Genomic DNA, 23,305 nt, shown 5'->3' with positions numbered 1-23,305 from the left:
TCTGGCCCAATTTCCAACTTGTACATCTGTTAAATTATATTTGGTTCATAGACATCAGTCATAAGGACAGACATGTAGATGAACCCTAGAGAACAACAAAATTAGGTCTAATTTCCAGTTTTGCGGTTTGTTGTCTGGCTTACCTTGTGTAAGACTGAGGTGGTTGCTTATTTGTAACCTGATTTTCTGTCTCTAACATGATCATAATGACAGGATTTACTTTTTGGACTGTTTTGAGGAATAAATGTAGCTAAAGAGCCTAGCACTATAACTGGTATTGAACTGTGGATTTACATTCCCTTTATGAAGCATAAATGTATCAATGAAGTGGATGTGCATTTCTATGAAGTTGTCTATAGGAATTCCGTTAAGAATATAGTCACCTATAGAATAATCACACACATTGCTGTCTTTTCTGTGGTAGTAAGATGTGATGCAGGAAATTAGGAGTAACCCAGATAGTTCTAGAAGAAGTAAAAACAGAAAGCAGCTGTCAATTTAAATATTCATGTAGGGAGATGGTATAATTGAAGGAGTATTCAAATTCACTACTTAGTCACAACCTTTTCCCCAAGAGACACGATGACAGAATTTGGATCCACTATGTCCTTGAAGACAAATTCTCTGAAAGACCCTAAGGTGACATAGAAACTTACCAAGATATGATCTATTTTACTTCCTGGTCATTCATGAAAATAGCATTTCCTTGTCTCACTTGGAGTGTGGTGTGGCCTCATGCCTGTTTAAACACTCAGTGAGAGATGTACCATTTCCAGGTGTGGCCTCTGCAAATCTCCCTACAAACACTTTTCCTCTTGGTTCACTAGAAGGAAAACAGCTCTCAGAGGAAACTTGGAAACCATTTAGTGACAATACAGAGACTTCTAAATGACTATGTGTAGAACTATGATGTCAACCTATTTACCCAGTGATTACTGGTGAATGAGCAAGCAATGAATTCTGCTGTGTTTAAAACAACAAATTTGTGAGTCCACCTGTTAACAAAGCCAGAGTTACCCTCTTAAAGTTACTAAGAAGAAAGACTTGGTAAAGGGATGTAATGAACATTAGTGTAAACTGAAATCGAACATCTAGTATCCATTCTTGTGACTTGTGGGTAGGAAGGGACAACAGGGAAAAGCAGTTGTAAGTGGGAAAACGATGCAAAGAAAGTGGGACATATATCTCGATTGGGTTTAAATCAGGTTTTCAACTTTGACACGACTAGCAGTCAGGCTACAAGTGGTAAGGTGCTCTTCAAGAGCCAGGGTAAATTATAAGCACTTTAGAAGCCTACAGGAGACCTCACCAGAAGCCATTCAGTGGACATTAAGCCATTCAATGTTATTGGAGCGTATTTTTAGGATCAACACTCATGAAGAAAGGCAGGAGGCAGAACTGAGCTGGGAGGAAGACGGGTTGTATTGCGGTCTCCACAAAAACTCACTGAAGCTCGGCGGAATGAGAGGGCTGGGCTTTTGTATTTGCAAAATAACAAGTCATTGGATTCTGGCTGTAGTCTGGGAAAGGCACACAGGCAAGGCATCTGTCTTCAGCCAAGAGAAATCCTCAGAGAGGCCAGAGAGTTGAGAGTACTGCAGTCTGCTAGTGGCTCAGTGGTACTCTTAGCAGCTGGTGATATACTCTTAGGAATTTACCCAAAGGAAATGAAATCAGCATATGAAAGTGTTATTTGTACTCCCATGTTTATAGCAGCTCAATTCACAATAGCTAAGGTATGAAAGCAACCCAGATGTCCATCAACTGATGACTAGATAAAGAAAATATAATATATATACACAGTGGAATACTAGTCAGCCATAAAAATGAATGAATGAATACAATCCTATCTTTTGCAACAAAATGGATGCAATTGGAGACCATTATGCTTAGTGAAATAATCCTGTCCCCAAAAGACAAATATCATCTCTTTATTCTGAACTGTGTAGTTAATATAGCATTAAAAACCCTCCCTGTATAAGAATTAAACTGACATTTTATGATTTTATTATTGTTTATAACCTTTCTCTATATTTCTGTCAAACAGTGGTCTTTCTTCTTTTTTACTTTTTTGAACATTATGATTAATGGTGCATTAAGCCTGTGACTGTAAGCAAATTAAAAGTATGTTATTGCAAAAAGTAAAGGGGGAAAAAAGGAAGGAAAGTAGGTAGGAAGGAAGGATGATAGGGGAATTGAGGAAGGGAGGGGAGGAAATATGGTTATCTTCATAGAATTTTCTATGAAATACGTGACATCTGTTCTCTTTATGGGTATAAAAATTTTAAAAAAGAATTCATGTCATAAATACAAACCATACGACAATATTTTGCTTTCATTTAACATAAATATACATTTGTCAAGCTTTTTATATGGAGCCAAGGTTTTCCTTTAAATGGAAGTATTCAGCTAGGTATTACACTTTTCCTTAAACAATGCTTGTAATGAAACAGCTAATCATTATTCTTTCAAAAATGTGAACCAGTTTAGATGTTAAAGTTACATTAATATGTTTTCCAGTATTATAACCACAAAAATTAATGCAAAATTCTGGCTATGAAAGAAATAACTCTGTCATATACAAAGAGGATGTTTTTAAAATTATTGCTTAATATTGAAAAAAATTCATTGGTCCAATTAAAAGTCCTCTTGGCTCCAATGAACTAGGAATAGCCATTTTATACCCAAACTTTTTGTTTCTCAAAAACATAAACTAAAATAGGAGGATATACTATATTGATAAATGTCGAGGCAAGTCCTTCCTTCCATAATAAACCTCAGAGCACATTTTATGGAAGAAATCAAGAAAAGCACATTGCTTTTAGTGCAATTGGGAAATGTCTGTTATCTGGACCAAATCTGAGGTCTTTAAACTTGGGGATATTTTTTTGATGTAAATGAAGTGAGTCTTGCCACAGGTCTTAAAATTAAAATTTAGTCTCTTTTTTAAGGATCTCCTCTGATTACTGAAATTTTATTCACAGAAAATGCCTTGCTTCGTTTGCTACATGATTAATACAAAATTAAGTACAAGAGGTCTTCAAAAAGTTCATGGAAAAATTCTGTTATGAAATAATTATGCAGTTTTCAAAAATGTTTTCACTAAAATAGGATATATTTTTTTAAATCAATGTATTTCGGGGCCGGCACTGTGGCACAGTGGGTTAACGCCCTGGCCTGAAGCTCCGGCATCCCATATGGGCGCCAGTTCTAGTCCTGGCTCCTCCACTTCCCTCCAGCTTTCTGCAATGGCCTGGGAAAGCAGTAGAAGATGGCCTAAGTCTTTCGGCCCCTGCACCCACAGGAAGACCCAGAAGAAGCTCCTGGCTCCTGGCTTTGGATTGGTGTAGCTCAGGCTATTGTAGCCAACTGGGGAGTGAACCAGCAGATGGAAGACCTCTCTCTCTCTCTCTTTCCACTCCTCTCTCTCTGTAACTCTTTCAAATAAATAAATAAATCTTTTTTTAAAAAATCAGTGTATTTCTTTTAATTTTATTTGAGCAACAGACAGAGATACTCCATCTGCTGGTTCACTCCCCAAGGCCTACTACAGCCAGGTCTGGGCCAAGCCAAAGCCAAGAGCCAGCAACTCAATACAGGTCTTCCCTGTGAGTATCAGGGACTCAAATACTTGAGCCATCACCAGCTACCTCCAAGGATACACATCAAATACCTATCATGGAACTTATCTTTCAATTCCATTGTTCCAAGAAATTCTTGAATTCCTATTGCATTTTGTGTTGGAGTTGTGTTATGAAGCAATTTATAAACTTCACAGCAGTCTTTCTACTCATGTATAATTCAATTGTAAACTCTGAATTTGTGTATTATATATAATTTTATAAAATTAGCAACTTTTAATTTTTATAACCCCGTGATTTTTATATCACATTGAATGTATTTAGAGTATATGACTTCGCTGTTTCTTTACGCTTTTACAAGATGATCACTTTTCTCTGGTTATATGCTTACTGCATTTTTTTATATGAGAATTACATATATTTGTTTATTCATTTATTTTACTTTCAATTTATAAAGCATATGGCCACAGAAAGAAAATTAGCAGGGAGGTGTGAATACAGAGAAATGGGGGAACCACTCTTCTGGAGAACATTGAAAGGAGGATAAACCCCTCTCAGTCTTACTTCATATGAGTCAGGGCTGAAAGTCCTGGCTTCCCAGTGATCCTATATTCTAAGATAGGTCTGATAGTACTTGGCATTACCTGGTTCAGGTCCATGAAAACGTATTGTGTAAGATACCACAGGGCTTATCACAAAATGTGTTCATGGAACTACAGCAGAAATGAGTTAAAGCAAACAAAACATAACGAGAAAAGAAACCGTGTCTTTACTAAGACTATTTATGACATATCTTGCCTTTGTAGGCTTACTAGAATACAGTATGAGGTCTTCCACATGTTTAATCCAAATAAATAAGAGATAAAGCAATATAAATTATTTAATGAGGAAAGGTTGTACAGAAGATTGATTCCTGACTATTCTGGACTATCTTCTAGTTGGTAAAAAAGGAACAATAATCTTTATCATCTTTATTGTCTTCATCATCACCCTCTTGGGAGGTTAAGGGAAAAGAGACTTTACATAAGGCCCATTCACTAGTTACCAATTAAAAGTTCCTTTATAGGAGAAGGGAGAAATCGTAAAATGATAGCCAGAGGTTATTTGTGTAATTCCAGCAAAACTTTGCTACTATCTCTTCTGTTATTGTCCTAGTAACATCCCTCCCCAGTTCTACCCTAAGTTATACTGGGAAGGCTTAGTTCTGGTAGGTCTCAGGACCTACCCAGATAGTATCCAAACAGCCTTGACCATCTTTAACCTGTCACCTAAGATGAACTGAGAGTGCTTCACTGACCTGGATCCTAGAGCTGGGGATTCCTGTTGTGTTTATGTTTGGAACTTCTCTTACTTTTTTCTTTGACAGCTCCTGTGCATCCTCTCAGGAAGCCTTCAATACAAGAATTATCTGTTGGGGAAAGTATTCTCAAACTCCCTCTCCAGACCCTCCTCTGTGCCCCGTAACTTCACGTTTAACTCTATGATCCTTCTTTCACTGCCTTGTCATACACTGATTTCTCTCTTACCGTGGATAGGAAATTCACTAGTTCCAGGATGAGGTCTCACTGTCTCCTGTGATTTACATTGTAGGCAATCGTTGCATACTTCCGAAGAAATGGCTAACCCTTTCTGAAGCCAGTTGAGACTTGTGACTTCTTTGTGTCTTGCCTTCAGGTTGGGCACCTTCTCAGTTTTATTTCCTCAGACGTCTTCCAAAGCCTGGGGTCCTGGATTCTGGAGCCTCACTAAGGTTTACCAGATTTCTCAGGACTCCCAACTCCCGGCCTTCCTCCATGCAAGGAGGCCTGAGGTTTGCCCCATCAGAGATATACTTTCCTTGCCTTTAACGTGGCAGGGGCATGATTCAGATCCTCTGCCACCTCTGTAACAGCTCTGCACTGGTGAGACGCTACTCTCCACACCTTGTGGTGATCTTCCAAGCCTAGAACTGAGAAATGGACATTTATGAAGGATTTCTTTTTGTCAGATCTTTTTGCTGATTTTATTATTGTATCATATCATTTAATCCTCAAATAATTTTATTGATGAGAAAAAGAAACTAAAGAAAATTAGCTAAATTTATACCAGATCATAGAGTAATTAAATATCAGAGTCTAAATTCTAAGTCATATGTTTGAATCTTAACAATGAATTCTTTTTTTTTTTTTTGGACAGGCAGAGTGGACAGTGAGAGAGAGAGACAGAGAGAAAGGTCTTCCTTTGCCGTTGGTTCACCCTCCAATGGCCGCCGCGGCCAGCGCACTGCGCTGATCCGATGGCAGGAGCCAGGTGCTTATCATGGTCTCCCATGGGGTGCAGGGTCCAAGGATTGGGCCATCCTCCACTGCACTCCCTGGCCACAGCAGAGAGCTGGCCTGGAAGAGGGGCACCAGGACAGAACCGGCGCCCCGACCGGGACTAGAACCCGGTGTGCCAGCGCCGCAAGGTGGAGGATTAGCCTAGTGAGCCCCGGCGCCGGCCAACAATGAATTCTTAACCAATGTTTTTTCTAGCCCTCAAGAGTGTATCTTTGGAAAAATTGCCTCAGGGAAGTTACCAGGAGAAAGTCCATTGTTTGTGTATATTCTTCAGAATTTCTAAGTGAAATTTGTTTTATTAAAGATTTATTCCCATGCAACCTCATTGAAAATTCATTTAAGAATTATTCTTTCTGCTGTGTTTTGCATCTGTCTTAGGTAAAAATCCACAATGTTAAAGGTATATTTCAGAGGAATTACCAAAGCATGAAACTTGTTTTCCAGCTTTTCAAGAAAAGTTTGATTCTTATAGTCACACTAAAAATATTTCTTAACTGTGCACTGAAGAATATTCTGGTAGAATATCATAATAATAGTTTCTATCTCATTTAACTGCTATTTTGAGACAAATTTTTCTGGTTCTCCCTTTTACTTTCTTTCTTCTGAATATTAAAAGAATTTTTCAGTAAATTATTTATTTGAAAGGCAGAGAAAGAGACGAAGGTCATTCATCCACTGGTTAATTCCCCATCTGCCAAGAGCCAGAGTTGGCCAAGCCAAACAAGGAGCCTACAGCTTGATCAAGATCTGCCACAGGATTACACAGACCAAAGTACTTTAGCTGTCACCTGCTGCTCACAAGGGTACATATGAACAGGAGGTAGAATTGAAGCAGAACCAGCACGCAGACTCAGGTACTCCAATATGGGGTGCAGGCATCACAAGCAGCACTTTAACCAATGGACCACATGCCCTCACTAATAAATTTCTATATTATTGATCTGCTTACAGATTGGATTAATCAACTTACTTTTTATCCAGACTTAGTGGATACTTTGCAGTTCTTAGTGATAAAAAGAAGAGCCCCTTATTTAAAAAAAAAGGAAAGAAAGAAAAAGAAAAGAGAAAACAGGGAAAAACAGAGATAATTTCAAGACTATAACAGCAAAAAAGTAAAACAATGCAACCTTTTGGGAACAGTTTGAGTTAGAGGTAAACCTACAAAGAAGCCAGCTACTGACTCCACTATTAAATATTTGTGCAGGGGAAATAAAAATGTCCATACAAAGACTTGCACAAAATTCTTCATTGCAGCCTTAATAATAATTATAAAAAAGTAGAAACAACCCGAGAGTCCATCATTAGGTAGACAGGTAAACACTATAGACACTCCAAAATAAAAATGGAATACAACCCATTAGCTGGATATTTCATTTGCCAATTTTAAATTTTTACACTCATTTATCTTTAAACCTCCACTCTTCCATTCCACACATGGTCTTTTTCTATCACAAGGTGTTTCTCTTCACAATGTCCTGGAAAACCATTATCTAGATGCTGAAACCAGTGACATCATCTTCTTCTAGGTTCTTCACATGTAACCCATCAGCAAATCAATATGATTTTGCCCTCTAAATAATTTATAAATCTGTTCTTGTCTGTTGATGTCAACTACTGAAATCCATACCTAGGAAACCATTATAGGTTGTCACCTCCCATTACTGCAAGCATCATGCTTGTGCAATTGTATAGGTTGCACACTATGATATCACATACAGGGGCCAGTGCTGTGGCACAGTGGGTTTATGCCATGGCCTAAAGTGCTGGCATCCCATATGGGTGCCAGTTCTAAACCCAGCTGCTCCACTTCCAATCCAACTCTCTGCTATGACCTGGGAAAGCAGTAGAAGATGGCACAAGTCCTTAGGCCCCTGCACCCACGTTGGGGACCTTGAGGAAGCTCCTGGCTCCTGGCTTCAGATGGGTTCAGCTCCAGCTGTTGTGGCCAATTAGGGAGTGAACCATCAGATGGAAGACCTCTCTCTCTCTGCCTCTCCTCTCTTTTTGTATAACTCTGTCTTTCAAATAAATACATCTTAAGAAAAAAACACATACAATTTCATGAATATTCCTGAAAATGTTCTTAACAAGAATATATTTAGAATCACAATGACACATATAGCTAAGAATGGAACTGAATGTGTGTTTGTGTGTGTGTGTTTACATATAAATTAAGGTACTTCAAAAATTCATAGAAAAATAGCATTAAGAGAAATTTATGGCCAGCGCCACGGCTCACTAGGCTAATCCTCCACCTGCGGCACCGGCACTCTGGGTTCTAGTTCCGGTAAGGGTGCCGGATTCTGTCCCTGTTGCTGCTATTCCAGTCCAGCTCTCTGCTGTGGCCCGGGAAGGCAGTAGAGGATGGCCCAGGTACTTGGTCCCTGCACCCGCAAGGGAGACCAGGAAAAACACCTGGCTCCTGGCTTCGGATCAGCGCAGTGCGCCGGCTGTAACAGCCTTTTGGGGGGTGAACCAATGGAAAAAGGAAGACCTGTCTCTCTGTCTTTCTCTCTCACACTGTCTAACTCTACCTGTCAAAAAGAAAAAGAAAAAAAGAGAGAGAAATTTATTTGCTGCAAAATAATTTTGAAATAAATGCATGTTTTCATAATATGCATTTTCATGAACTTTTTGAAGGCCGTGTGTGTGTGTGTGTGTGTGTGTAATTAACTTTGTTCTCCTTAATTTGATTACCATTTGGGGGAAAAGAGTGTATGTCATTAAATAGTAGTGATGAGACTCCATAGTTATGTGTTATCTTTATTGCAGCTTATGGAAATCATTGGTTAATATATAGTTTACATTTGAGAAATAGGTCAAAGGAAGAAAAGCAAAAGTCTCTATTTTATTAACTTCTTGTCTAATAATAAAAGAATCACAAAATGCCTTCTCCTGAGCCTTCATTAATTGCGAACAAAATATAAGCAGTTAGAAGAACATTGATAAAAAGGGGACACAGCAACTTAGTAGAACCTCTCTGTTACAAAAATGCTGCATTTGCTCCATGATTTGCATACAAACTGTTTATGGAAAGATATTGGGTTTTGTCTTGATTTAGTAGTGGGAATATGTCATATGATGAGAAAGAGTTCATACCAGCAATTTTACAAGTAAAAATAACTTTATAGGAGAAAAAGTAATCAGAAACAGTGAAAATTCCATTATTGCTCTAGTTTAAATTCTCATCTTAAGACTAATGTTTAAAAAATTACATATTTTCAGACCAACAAAGAACCACTACAAAATAAGAAATATAATCATGGAATATTTAAAATTTATCAAGTATTTGCAAGTAGCAAAATGTGTTATACTTATATATTTCAGTCAACCAATTAATGTCTAAGTGTGTGTATAACAATGCCAGGAATTTAGTAAACTGGACTGAGACTTGATTTAGTAAATGGTGTTGGTTTGATTTTCTCAGTGAGTTTATGACAAATATAACTGAATTTTAGTTGTTGCTTTTAATTGAATTTGTAAGAAAACAAGACCGCTTGCTCCATTATGATTGCTTTCCTAGAGGCAATTTTGCAGCTATGATTATAAATAAACTTCTATTATCAAGTCTTATTTCCCATAAGACAGGAGGAAAAAATCCATCATTGATTCTCCCTTGTGTGTGTTTCATGGTTTCTGGCAATATGTAAACCTTAAGAGTTTATGTTCCCTCTTTAGACTTTTTATAGCTTATTTTGATTTTCAAAAAGTTTTACTTTGTTTTTATAGAATTTTATTCAAGTAACTTTATAAAAGATACAAAAATTAGCTGGACCACATCACATCAAATACTATGTGATCATTATGGTAAAACTTAATAGACATATATAGACATATAGAATGGAGTTTTAAATGTGATCTCAAAGCTTGCAATCTGTTAGTGAAACCTAAGATTAAAGTATAATAATATATACTCATTCATTCTTTCAGTTATTTTTTAAACTTTTATTTAATAAATATAAATTTCCAAAGTACAATTTTTGAATTATAGTGGCTTCCCCCCCATAACCTCCCTCCCACATGCAACCATGCCATCTCCCACTCCCTCTCACATCCCATTCTTTATCACAATTCATTTTAAATTATCTTTATATACAGGAGATCAACTTAGTACATACTTAGTAAAGATTTCAACAGACTGCACCCTCAAAGACACACAAAGTATAAAGTACTGTTTGAATACTAGTTTTACCGTTAATTCGCATAGTACAACACATTAAGGACAGAGGTCCTACATGGGGAGCAGGTGCACAGTGACTCCCATTGTTGATTTAACAATTGACACTCTTATTTATGACATCAGTAATTATCCGAGGCTCTTGTCATGAGCTGCCAAGGCTATAGAAGCCTCTTGAGTTCACAAGCTCTGACCTTATTTAGACAAGGCCATAGTCAAAGTGGAAGTTCTCTCCTTCCTTCAGAGAAAGGTACCTCCTTCTTTGATGGCCCGTTCTTTCCACTGGGATCTCACTCACAGAGATCTTTCATTTAGGTTTGTTTTGTTTTGTTGTTTTTGTTTTTTGCCACAGTGTCTTGGCTTTCCATGCCTGCGAAACTCTCATGGGCTCTTCAGCCAGATCTGAATGCCTTAAGGGCTGATTCTGAGGCCAGGGTACTATTTAGGGCATTTGCTATTTTATCAGTCTGCTGTGTATCCTGCTTCCCATGTAGGATCATTCTCTCCTTTTTAATTCTATCATTTATTATTTGCAGACACTGGTCTTATTTATGTAATCCCTTTGACACTTAATCTTGTCTTTTTGATCAATTATGAACTTAAACTGATCACTAGTATTTCTTAAATAATAGGTTCTGTATTCACTGCTGGTAATATAATGATGAGTAAAATGGCATACAATTCCTTGGTTTACAGAGCTAATAAATTTAATATTGCCATTGTGATAAACCTATAATGAAGGTCATCATGGTGCTATGACTAAAAGTGGAATTTGTCCTTCCTTCAGCTCTTTCTCCTCTCATGTGTTCTGGCACAGTGGCCAGAGTGAGACTTTCACCATATATGTACATATGTCTCTCCACTGCTCCAAAATCTTCCCATACTGTTCAGAGTAAAAATATTTGTTTACTTTCTGATCTTAACTCTCACTCTTGCCTAATTCATTCCTCTTTGATCTTAAATCCTCAGACATCTCAGGACATTGCTCTGCTCTGCTCTTTGCCTGAACTTCTCTCCTCAGCTACCCAAGGTCGTATTCCTTAACCCTCTTAAGGTCCTAATTAAATAAAATTCTCTCATCGAGGCCTTCACAAATCATCCTATTTGAAACTTAAACATCAAATCTTTGGTATTTTCTAATCTCTTCTATTCTTTACTCTTCCCCAGCACTGGTCACGATGTAATGAATCCTGTTATTTATTTGCTTTGTCTTTTGTATGTCTCCTGTATTAAAATATAAGCACAACAAAGAAAAAGGTTTTTTTTTCTCTCTCCATTATTGTCAGTTCCTAGCCCAGGGCCTGCCTGGCACATAGAAGACACAATATTTGCTCAATGAATATATCTGTGGTCAAGGTTTAGGATAAAATCTCTGAGCAACTGACAATTTTGCTTAAAAACTCAACAAATTAAATTGATATGAATCAAGCAAAGAGAAGAAAATAATAACAGTAAAAGTAGCATTAGTACTTTTAGTGCTTGCTGTGTGCTAAGTGGCTTACATTTATTTTAACTCTTAATCATTAAGACAAACTTGCAAGATAAGTACAATTTTCACCTCCACTTTACAAATAACAAGCTAGATTACAGAGAAAGTTTTCTTTACAGAGGAAATGGTATATGTAAAAGCTTTCTGGCTGGAGGAAATATAGCAAGGAGTAATAGAAGAGGGTGTGTGAATGGAGCGTAGAGAGCTAGAGGATATGGGTCAAAAGCAACCTGGAGAGGAAAGTGAGAGGCCAGGTGACCAGTGGCCTTGCTTGTAGAGTGATCACATATTCTTCAGAATGGTTCTGATTTATTCCTCTTGTTCTCAAGTAATAAGGTAAGCTCTCTTTTACAGTCAAAATTTGACTGAGTCCTGTCTCTCTCCTAAGAATGAAAAGTCAATGAGAGGTAGTATGATTAGATTTCCATTCTGAGCAAACAACTCTGGCTGTGGTGTTAAAAATAAACAGAACTGGAATAATTTGTGTGGGGAGATGTTTTAGGATCCAATATTCTTTTGTTAAAGATTTATTTATTTATTTGAAAGGCAGAGTTACAAAAAGAGAGGCAGAGGCCTACAAATAGAGAGAGAGAAGTCTTCCATCCGCTGGTTTACTCCCTAAATGGCCTCAACAGTCGGAGCAGAGCTGATCCAAAGGCAGGAGCCTGGAGTTTCAAGCAGGTCTCACACATGGGTTCAGGGGCCCAAGGACTTGAGCCACCTTATACTGCTTTCCTAGCCCATAGCAGAGTACTGGATTGGAAGTGGAGCAGCCAGAACTCAACCGGCACCCATATAGGATACCAGCACTGCAGGTAGCAACTTTACCTTCTATGCTACAGCGCCAGCCCCAGGAGACAATATTCTTTAATGGTTGCCTGGGCATGGTTTTTGGTAGTTTACATTAAGAGACAAGGACTGATTTGCAAAATATTTACAGAGTAGACTCATATATACTTGGTGGTGGTTTATATATGAAGGGTACATAGCAAAAGATTTTGTTAAAATAATTCCTAGATTTCTGTTTCAGAATCAGGATAAAGGATTTCCAGGGCACTGTGATGAGGAACAATGAAAAAAGACCTTGTGTATGTTTGTGTGTGTGTGTGTGTGTAAAAAGCAGGAGTTTAGAATTGAAGATCAGTAAGATTGAGAATTTTTAATGTCAGTCATATGATTTCAGTGTTAGTTATGAATTGTCCAATAAGATGTCTAATCCATGAGTAATAGTCCATTTTTTTTTATATACTACAGTTTTGACCTATCGACCTCTCAATAGACATTTAGATTGTTTCTACCATTTGTAATTACCAATAAAGCTAAAAGGAAAATTTCTCTATGAGTGTTTGTATGGACATAGCATTTATTTCTCTTAGGTAAATATCTAAGACTAAATTGGATGGATCCTTTGATAAGCTTATGTATAACTTTTTAAGAAATTGAAAAATCATTTCCTAAGTGATTATTACTACTTTTCATCCCTATCAACAATGTGTGAGAGTTTCAATTTCCACATATTTTCACCAAAACTTGCCATATTTCATATTTTTAGTTTTATCCATTCTAATGAGTATGCAGTGATATTTCATTGTAGTTTTAATTTAATTTTAATTTATATCTCCCAAATGCCAAAGGAGTTTAGCTTCTCTTCATGTGCTTATTTATTATCTGTATATATTTTTTTAACTTTTATTTAATGAATATAAATTTCCAAAGTACGATTTATGGATTACAATGGCTTCCCCCCCATACCGTCCCTCCCACCCACAACCCTCCCCTTTCCCACTCCCTCTCCCCTTCCATTCACATCAAGATTCATTTTCGATTATCTTAATATACAGAAGATCAGCTTAGTATACATTAAGTAAGGATTTCAACAGTTTGCTCCCACACAGAAACATAAAGTGAAAAATAATGAATGATTTTTTTTTAATGATGATGAAATCAATCAGACCTATTGTCATGTTTAATCCCAGTGAGAGTCAAGTTGGGAATTGATAATTTCTTTTCTCTTTTACAGAGGATCAGTTTAGTATGCATTAAGTAAAGATTTCAACAGTTTGCACCCCCATAGAAACACAAAGTGAAATATATTGTTTGAGTACTCGTTATAGCATTAAATCTCAATGCACAACACATTAAGGACAGAGGTCCTACATGAGGAGTAAGTGCACAGTGACTCCTGTTGTTGACTTTACCGATTGACACTCCTGTCTATGGCATCAGTAATCTCCCTACGCTCCAGTCATGAGTTTCCAAGGCTATGGAAGCCCTCTGAGTTCTCCGACTCTTATCTTGTTTAGACAAGGTCATAGTCAAAGTGGAGGTTCTCTCCTCCCTTCAGAGAAAGGTACCTCCTTCTTTGAAGACCTGTTCTTTCCACTGGGATCTCACTCACAGAGATCTTTTTGCCAGAATGTCTTGGCTTTCCATGCCTGAAATACTCTCATGGGCATTTCAACCAGATCCGAATGCCTTTAGGGCTGATTCTGAGGCCAGAGTGCTATTTAGGACATCTGCCATTCTATGAGTCTGCTGAGTATCTCACTTCCCATGTTGGATCACTCTCCCCTTTATTTATTCTATCGGTAAGTGTTAGCAGGTACTAGACTTGTTTATGTGCTCCCTTTGACTCTTAGTCCTTTCATTATGATCAATTGCGAACTGAAATTGATCACTTGGAATAGTGAGATGGCATTGGTACATGCCACCTTGATGGGATTGAATTGGAATCCCCTGGTATGTTTCTAACTCTATCATTTGGGGCAAGTCAGCTTGACCATGTCCCAAATTATACATCTCTTCCCTCTCTTATTCCCACTCTTATGTTTAACAGGGATCACATTTCAGTTAATTTTCAACACTTAAGAATAACTGTGTATTAATTACAGAATTAAACCAGTCATATTAAGTAGAACAGACAAAAAAACTACTAAGAGGGATAATGTATTAAGTTGTTCATTAACAGTCAGGGCTATGCTGATTAAGTCACCGTTTCCCATAGTGTCCATTTCACTTCAACAGGTTTCCTTTTTGGTGTTCAGTCAGTTGTCACCGATCAGGGAAAACATATGGTATTTGTCCCTTTGGGACTGGCTTATTTTACTCAGCATGATGTGTTCCAGATTCCTCCATTTTGTTGCAAATGACTGGATTTCGTTGTTTCTTACTGCAGTATAGTATTGTAAAGAGTACATATTCCATAATTTCTTTATCCAGTCTACCGTTGATGGGCATTTAGGTTGGTTCCAGGTCTTAGCTATTGTGAATTGAGCTGCAATAAACATTAGGGTGCAGACCGCTTTTTTGTTTGCCAATTTAAATTCCTTTGGGTAAATTCCAAGGAGTGGGATGGCTGGGTCGAATGGTAGGGTTATCTTCAGGTTTCTGAGGAATCTCCAGACTGACTTCCATAGTGGCTTAACCAGTTTGCATTCCCACCAACAGTGGGTTAGTGTCCCTTTTTCCCCACATCCTCGCCGGCATCTGCTGTTGGTAGATTTCTGTATGTGAGCCATTCTAACTGGGGTGAGGTGAAACCTCATTGTGGTTTTGATTTGCATTTCCCTGATTGCTAATGACCTTGAACATTTTTTCATGTGCCTGTTGGCCATTTGGATTTCCTCTTTTGAAAAATGTCTGTTGAGGTCCTTGGCCCATCTCTTAAGTGGGTTGTTGGTTTTGTTTTTGTGGAGTTTCTTGATCTCTTTGTAGATTCTGGTTATTAACCCTTTATCAGTTGCATAGTTTGCAAATATTTTTTCCCATTCTGTCGGTTGTCTCTTCACTCTCCTGACTGTTTCTTTTGCAGTACAGAAACTTCTCAATTTGATGCAATCCCAATATTTGATTTTGGCTTTGACTGCCTGTGCCTCCCGGGTCTTTTCCAGAAATTCTTTGCCTGTGCCAATATCTTGAAGGGTTTCCTCCAATGTTCTCTAGTAACTTGATGGTGTCAGGTCGTAGATTTAGGTCTTTAATCCATGTTGAGTGGATTTTTGTGTAAGGTGTAAGGTAGGGGTCTTGCTTCATGATTCTGCATGTGGAAATCCAATTTTCCCAGCACCATTTATTGAATAGATTGTCCTTGCTCCAGGAATTAGTTTTAGATCCTTGATCAAATATAAGTTGGCTGTAGATGTTTGGGTTGATTTCTGGTGTTTCAATTCTGTTCCATTGGTCTATCCATCTGTTTCTGTACCAGTACCATGCTGTTTTGATTACAACTGCCCTGTAGTATGTCTTGAAATCTGGTATTGTGATGCCTCTGGCTTTGTTTTTGTTGTACAAGATTGCTTTAGCTATTCGAGGTCTCTTGTGCCTCCATATGAATTTCAGCACCATTTTTTCCAGATCTGAGAAGAAGGTCTTCGGTATCTTGATTGGTATTGCATTGAATTTATAAATTGCTTTTGGGAGAATGGACATTTTGATGATATTGATTCTTCCAATCCACGAGCACTGAAAGAGAATTACAGACCAATATCCCTGATGAACATAGATGCAAAAATCCTCAATAAAATTCTGGCCAATAGAATGCAACAACACATCAGAAAGATCATCCACCAAGACCAAGTGGGATTTATCCCTGGTATGCAGGAATGCTTCAATGTTTGCAAGACAATCAATGTGATACACCACATTAACAGACTGCAGAAGAAAAACCATATGATTATCTCAATAGATGCCGAGAAAGCATTTGATAAAATACAACACCCGTTCATGATGAAAACTCTAAGCAAACTGGGTTTGGAAGGAACATTCCTCAATACAATCAAAGCAATCTATGAAAAACCCACAGCCAGCATCCTATTGAATGGGGAAAAGTTGGAAGCATTTCCACTGAGATCTGGTACCAGACAGGGATGCCCACTCTCACCACTGCTATTCAATATAGTTCTGGAGGTTCTAGCCAGAGCTATTAGGCAAGAAAAAGAAATTAAAGGGATACAAATTGGGAAGGAAGAACTCAAACTATCCCTCTTTGCAGATGACATGATTCTTTATTTAGGGGACCCAAAGAACTCTACTAAGAGACTATTGGAACTCATAGAAGAGTTTGGCAAAGTAGCAGGGTATAAAATCAATGCACAAAAATCAACAGCCTTTGTATACACAGACAATGCCATGGCTGAGGAAGAACTTCTAAGATCAATCCCATTCACAATAGCTACAAAAACAATCAAATACCTTGGAATAAACTTAACCAAGGACGTTAAGGATCTCTACGATGAAAATTACAAAACCTTGAAGAAAGAAATAGAAGAGGATACCAAGAAATGGAAAAATCTTCCATGCTCATGGATTGGAAGAATCATTATCTGTATATATTTTGTAATTTCTCTTTTGGTGGAGCATCTATTCAAATCATTTGCTTCTAATACTATTTGATTGTAATAAGACTATTTCAGCATTGTTTTTGGAATTCTAAATGATATGGTGTTTTTCTTCTTTTCTTTAAGTACTTTAAAGCTATGATTCTTACTTGTGTTATTTCTGATAAGAAGTCTGTGGTCCTTGTTTTTTTTTTTTTAATCCTTCAGTATATAACATATATTTTATTTGGGTTCCTTTTAGATTTTCTATCAGTGAGTGAACAATTTAGTGGGTTGGGTAGTTTTCTTCATGTTTCTTGTGTTCCAAGTTAACTAAGTTTATTGCATTGGTGAATCCACAATATTCATCAATTTTGGAATAATTTCACCCTTATTTCTTTTTTTTAAGATTTATTTTATTTATTTGAAAGACAGAGTTAAAGAGAGAGGTAGAGACGGAGAGAGGTTTTCCATCTGCTGGTTCACTCCCCAGATTGCCGCAACAGCTGGAGCTGTGCCAATCCGAAGCCAGGTACCAGAAGCTTTTTCCAGGTATCCCATGTGAGTACAAGGGCCCAAGGACCTGGGCCATCTTCTACTTCTTTGCAGGCCATAGCAGAGAGCTATGAGGATCGCAAGAGGAGCAGTCGGGACTAGAACCGGTGCCCATATGCGATGCCAGCACTTCAGGCCAGGGCGTTAACCTGCTCACCACAGCACTGGCCCCTACCCTTATTTCTTTAAATACTTTTCTGTATCCTCTAAAATTATATGCATATTCACCTCTCTCCTTACTTCATTTTGATAAAATATCTATCACCATGTCTTCAAGTTTACTAATCCTTCCCTCTATAATGTCTAATATACTGTTAATCTCTTCTAATATATTCTGTACCTTATGTGTTATTGCTTTTTCTTTAGAAATTTGATCATGGTCTTTATTATACTTGCTTGGCTCTGCTTAAATTTCTAAACAGTTGGCTTACAGTTTTGATAATGATTATATTTCTATTTTTTGTAAATTCTAACATTTGTATGAATTCTGGATCAGCTTTGGTTGATTGCTTTTTCTCTGCATGATAAGTCTCATGTTCCTGCCTCTTTACATTTCTGGTCATTTATAACTGTATTTCAGACATTAAGGATTTTAAGTTCAGTGACCGGATATTTTTGAATTCCTGTAACTATGCTTACCACAACTCCCATCCCTCTTCCTACTGGGATGAAGTTAACTTACTTGGAAGCCATCTGATCCTTTAAAGTCTGGCTTTTAATTTTATTTGGTGGGCTGAAGCAATTATGTGTGTAGAACTAGTATCTTTCTGATGATGGAAGTCTCTTGTGAGTACTTCATCCGAGGCCCCAGGAATCATGAAATTTTCAGTTGAATGGTGGGAATAGGCATTTCTCATGTTTCTGTGTGAGCACTGGACACTAGTACTGCCACATCTTACTGTTAATTGTTTTTCAAATAATTTTATTATTTATTTATTTGAAATGCAGATATACACAGAGAGAGGCAGAGAGAGAGACACACACATGCATGCACACACACACACACAAACAAAATCTTCCATCCACTGATTTACTTCTCAAATAGCTGCAATGGCCAGGGCTGGGCCAGGCTGAAGCCAGGAGCTTTCTCTGGGTCTCCCATGTGAGTGCAGGGGCCCAAGAAACTTGGACTATATTCTGTTGCTTTCACAGGTGTGTTAACAAGGAACTGGATGTGATGTGGACTTGAAACAGTGCCCATATGGGATGCCAACACTGCAGGAAGGGGCTTAACTTTCTATGCCACAGTGCCAGCCTCTCAAACTGTTGATCATTTTCTCACTGGTACATGCTGAATCCTCCAGGGAGACTCTGAGTATCTTTAAAGTTCATATAGTTATGGGATCTCTGGTACCCTGTCTTATGAACTCTAGACACCAAGTTTCTGCAGAATGTCAACTGCATCTTTTCAACAGACAGATTCTTCCAGAATTCATGGGACTTTCCCCCCTTCAGTGCCTGATGCCAAATTTGTTAAGAAAAAAAAAAAAGGTTGGTTCATATATTCTGTCCATTTTATAAGTTTTTATGATTTAATTTATTTTTTGAAAGACAGAGTTACAGATGGAGAGGGGGGGAGAGAGAGAGAGAGATCTTCCATCCAGTGCCCACGTGAGATACAGGCATGTTTCAGGTGGCAGCTTACCATGTGAGTCCACCACAGTCACCTCCTGTGGCAAGAATTCTATAAGCCCTGTTACTTTACATTGGATACAGAAGGAAGTTTGTGAGGAGCTTTTGTAAACTGCATATTTGTGGTATCTAGAGGTCCTGACTTAGTAATTCCAAGAAGAGTGTCTGTAAGGAACTGTTTTAAAAAACTTCAATGTGACGCTTAGGGTATCAGACTTAGGTTATCAGAACATTTAGTCACTCATCTATTTTCTGTTGCTATAAGTGAATACCAGAGACTAGATAATTTATGAAGAATAGCGATTTGTTTAACTCACTGTTCTTGGAGCTGGGCAGTTCAATGTCAAGTTGCTGGCACCTGATGAGGGCCTTCTTGGTGCATGATGACAGGCAAGAAGATATCACATGGTGAGGCATATGATGAAGCAATGCTCATTATAGAGCTAATTACTTACTACTGAGGGAAGTCTCTTATGAAATTGGTAGCTTGGGTTTCTCTCTTCTTTTAAAATCACTAATGGCGTCAGGGGAACCCCACCCACACAACCTCACCTAATCCTGACTACCTCCCAAAGTTCACACCTCCAAGTGTCATCAATATGAATTTTGGAGATTAAGTTTCTAAGATGAAATATGAGAGACATACTCAACCCATAGCACTTGCCTCGTTAGTTCAGTGGACAAGATGTCCATAATGATTTCATTAGGAGAGTAGATTTTGAACTATATTTTTTAAGAAATGTTAAACCTTGGTGAGCTGCCAGGTTCTTGTATGTGATCAAATATGTTTGAGGGATGAATGAATTGACTGATCCTCTCTTATCTGCTTTTACAAAGTCTCCTACTTTAAGTCTAAGGCTTACATCCCATCTATAGCTTTCTCTTTCTTCCCCAGACAGAATTTAGAACTTCCGCATTCTTTTCTTTTTCATATTAGTCTACACATTAAATGTATCAAATCCATGTCTTCCTTTATTATAGTAGTTTCTTTTGTTTCTTCCACTAACCTGTATATTGCTTTTGAGACACTAATTTATCTTTAATCTCCAGAACTAAGCATAGTGCTTAAAATATCTAGATGTTCAAAGCTATTGATTTGAACTGTTTCCCTTCCTTTACTTTTCACAAGCAGGAAATATGAGACTTTATCGATGTAAGTCAGTTCTGATCTGGTTGTTTTCAGTAATGAACTGAGAGGCACAATAGTATTTTAGCTCATTGTTGATATATGGAAAATAACCCCAAAACTTTGTGCCTTAAAAACAAACATTAATATCTTGCATTTTGTCAGGGTTTGTGCCCTTTGTGAAGGCCTCTTGTGAGACAGCACAGTGCCAGGTGCGTCTGTAGCCATTGTCGTGACTGTTGTGGTAAAAACTCCCCTTTGTGCTCCCTCGCAGAGAGGTTGGAAGGCTCTAGGTCTCCTCTGGCTGTTATCCATAGTCACCAGCGAAGCCATTCTGTCTTATGCATATGACAACATAAGGCATCTGGCTTCCCTTAAAGAGAGTGAGAGACCTCAAGGATATATGAGTAAGACACAGTCACACTGTTCTGTACCTAATTTTGGAAGAGGTTTCATAACTTTTCCTTTATTTTAGTCATTAGAGATGAGTCATGATGTCATTCTCACCATCTCAGGAAGTACTTAGGCTCATGTGTAGCCAAGATCACCTATATTTTATCACACACAATAGAAAATACATGCAGAGATGGATTCACAGTGATATTTTGCTTTGTCTGAATATATGGTTCCAATACCCCAGGAAACTTAGCATGATTGTGGCCTGGTTTTCCAGAAGCAAAGAAAACCTGATACATAGACATGGAAGCAAATCTGTTCTCCCAAAACTAGCAACTATTTTTTTGTAATGGTGATTTCCAATAGATAGAGGATATCTAGTTTTCCATTGGTACAGTGGAGGTCATGTGGCTACAAGCAAAGAGTGATAATGGGTAGACTAATATGAAACTATAACCAGTTGCCATCCAAGCTAATTCTATCATAATACTTACGCTGAGTTCTGAGCTTACTGAATAAAAGTTTGAAAACAGTGAAATGTTTAAAAAATCTTGGATCCTAGACTGATGTTTTTGCCCTTAGCAGTCTTGAATGGTACAGTGGTTAGGCAAGTGAGATCTGGAACAAACCTGCTAGGGTTTGATTCTATCCATGTTCTGCAATTTGCTAGCAGTGTGATAGGATTTAGAAGTCTCTGAAGTCTCTGGTTGAGTCCTCTTTACTGGTGTTTTTTTTTTTTTTCCCCCCCTTCTGTTTCTGATGCCAAAACTGCTTGGACAGATTGATACTGTGATTCTTTTTATTTTCATTGTAGGCTTCAATTTTTGGCCACATTGTACTTAATTTAGCATAATTTAACATGACCAATGGAATTGTTTTCAGATTTACTGCCACCAATATGCTTACTGTTTTCTGATGGAATAACAGCTGTCTAACTATATATCCAATGTGTGCTCTTCACCTTAATTAACTCCTTCTCTGGCAAGAAAATGATATATAATTGAGTTTTTTTCTTTTGGATTTTTAACATTTTTTATTTATATAAGGTGAACAAATTTCATGTATTTCATATACACAGATTTTTTTTTTTTTTTTGACAGGCAGAGTTAGACTGTGAGAGAGAGAGACAGAGAGACAGAGAGAAAGGTCTTCCTTTTTCTGTTGGTTCACCCCCCCAAATGACTGCTACAGCCAGGGCGCTGCGCTGATCTGAAGCCAGGAGCCAGGTGCTTCTTCATGGTCTCCCATGCAGGTGCAGGACCCAAACACTTGGGCCATCCTCCACTGCCTTCCCGGCTCACAGCAGAGAGCCAGACTGGAAGAGGAGCAACCAAGACAGAATCCAGCACCCCAACCAGGACTAGAACCCGGAGTGCTGGCACCACAGGCGGAAGATTAGCCTAGTGAGCCCTGGCGCCGGCCCATATATACAGATTTAACAGTATAATGATACATCACATCCTAGCCTCATTCTCACCCACAGTCCCACCTTTCCCCTCCTTCTTTTCTTTTAATTTTTACAATGACATGCTTTCAGTTTATTGATAATTATAAGCTTAACTCTTCACCAAATGAAGAATTCAACAAATACTAAGTAGCCAAACCACTGTTCCTCAAGAGCATAGACAAGGGTTATAAACAATAATCAAATCTCAATATGTCAGTTTCTCTCATATTTGATCAGTTTCTATACCGATCAACATATATAGTTCTTCCTATTCAGTTAAAATATTTTAACAATTTTGGATGTACCAATTTCATTGTGTCCATGTTCAAAAATTCCTGCAGGCCAGCATGTCCCATTTTACTGTTAAATAAAGAGCTGCAGGATACAAATGATTATCTGCATCTGCTATTCTAAAATGTATTCAAGTATTATCTTGAAGTTCAACAAATACTCCATCTTCTATCTTAATGAGGAATTAAAAAAAGAAAAAAAAAAGAGGGAGGAGAACTAAATATTCCATATATATTCTTGTAAAAGTACTAACCCTTGAGCCAGAGACTTAATTGTTACTGTTTTCTTTTGTTTCTAAATTCTAGCTGCTGGAAATTCATTAATCATTGACAGAATTTTTATGAGGATTCTTGTTACTTAACCTTGTCTAAGAGGCGAAATGTTTATGTGTTCCTTCTTATGTTCTATTAGTTGACTCCAATTGACCTCTGGAGTGTAATTTTGAAGTTGAGTTTTCCAGTGGAGGAAAATAACTTTTGTTTTCAAAATATTTCGCAGAAGAGCTTCTTTTGAGAAATTGAAAGAACGGGTGATTTAGGTTAGGGAAGGAAAGTCATGAGAAAACTTGTTGTGAGATGCTACTTGAATTCTGCGATTGTAAAGTTCAGGGTGTGTGCAGTGTAAGGACTGTCAGTGGGAGGGAGTCTAACTAAATTCCAATTTTCAAGCCTCAACAATTGCAATAAGTGAAAAATGTGGGGCCTATGGCAAGTTCTATAAATAAATCTTATAAGGAAAGAATTGTAGCTTTTGAAATGCATAAACATGATATGTTCATAACAGTGAACATTGAAAGTCTATGTTCTCAGCCAGGGATTTTAAAATAAGACCTTCACATAAGGAAATAATGGGGAAAAAGCATGTATCTGAGGAAGTAAATATCCTAGTAAGATGATGATTAACAGGAAGGCTCAGACAACACCACCTCTCTTCTCTTAAAAATCTCTCTTTGTGCCTTTCTTGATAGGTGTTCCTTAT

The 23,305-nt window shown here is 37.7% G+C and overlaps 1 protein-coding gene and 1 long non-coding RNA gene across 12 annotated transcripts in view; one reads left to right on the top strand and one right to left on the bottom strand.

Annotated features, from left to right (window-relative positions):
• The window catches only part of LOC127493437 (uncharacterized), a 91,152-nt gene extending 80,888 nt beyond the window's left edge, over positions 1-10,264 (bottom strand). Inside the window, exons 1-3 of one of the 3 annotated variants that reach the window (XR_011390660.1) lie at positions 10,092-10,264; positions 5,108-5,529; positions 4,500-4,971 (exon numbers count right to left, since the gene is read on the bottom strand). This is a non-coding gene — a long non-coding RNA (uncharacterized lncRNA). Of the gene's footprint in view, positions 1-4,499; positions 4,972-5,107; positions 5,530-10,017 lie in introns of those variants that run through there. The other 2 variants (XR_007923594.2, XR_007923593.2) reach the window with 2 other exon arrangements.
• TNNI3K (TNNI3 interacting kinase) overlaps positions 1-23,305 on the top strand; it is a 372,046-nt gene that overhangs the window by 84,042 nt on the left and 264,699 nt on the right. The window lies entirely within an intron of this gene.

Source organism: Oryctolagus cuniculus, chromosome 7 (genome assembly GCF_964237555.1).
Source record: "Oryctolagus cuniculus chromosome 7, mOryCun1.1, whole genome shotgun sequence".
Lineage (NCBI taxonomy): Eukaryota > Metazoa > Chordata > Mammalia > Lagomorpha > Leporidae > Oryctolagus > Oryctolagus cuniculus.
Note: the sequence above shows the minus strand (reverse complement) of the source record. Positions and strands in the feature narration are given on the sequence as shown.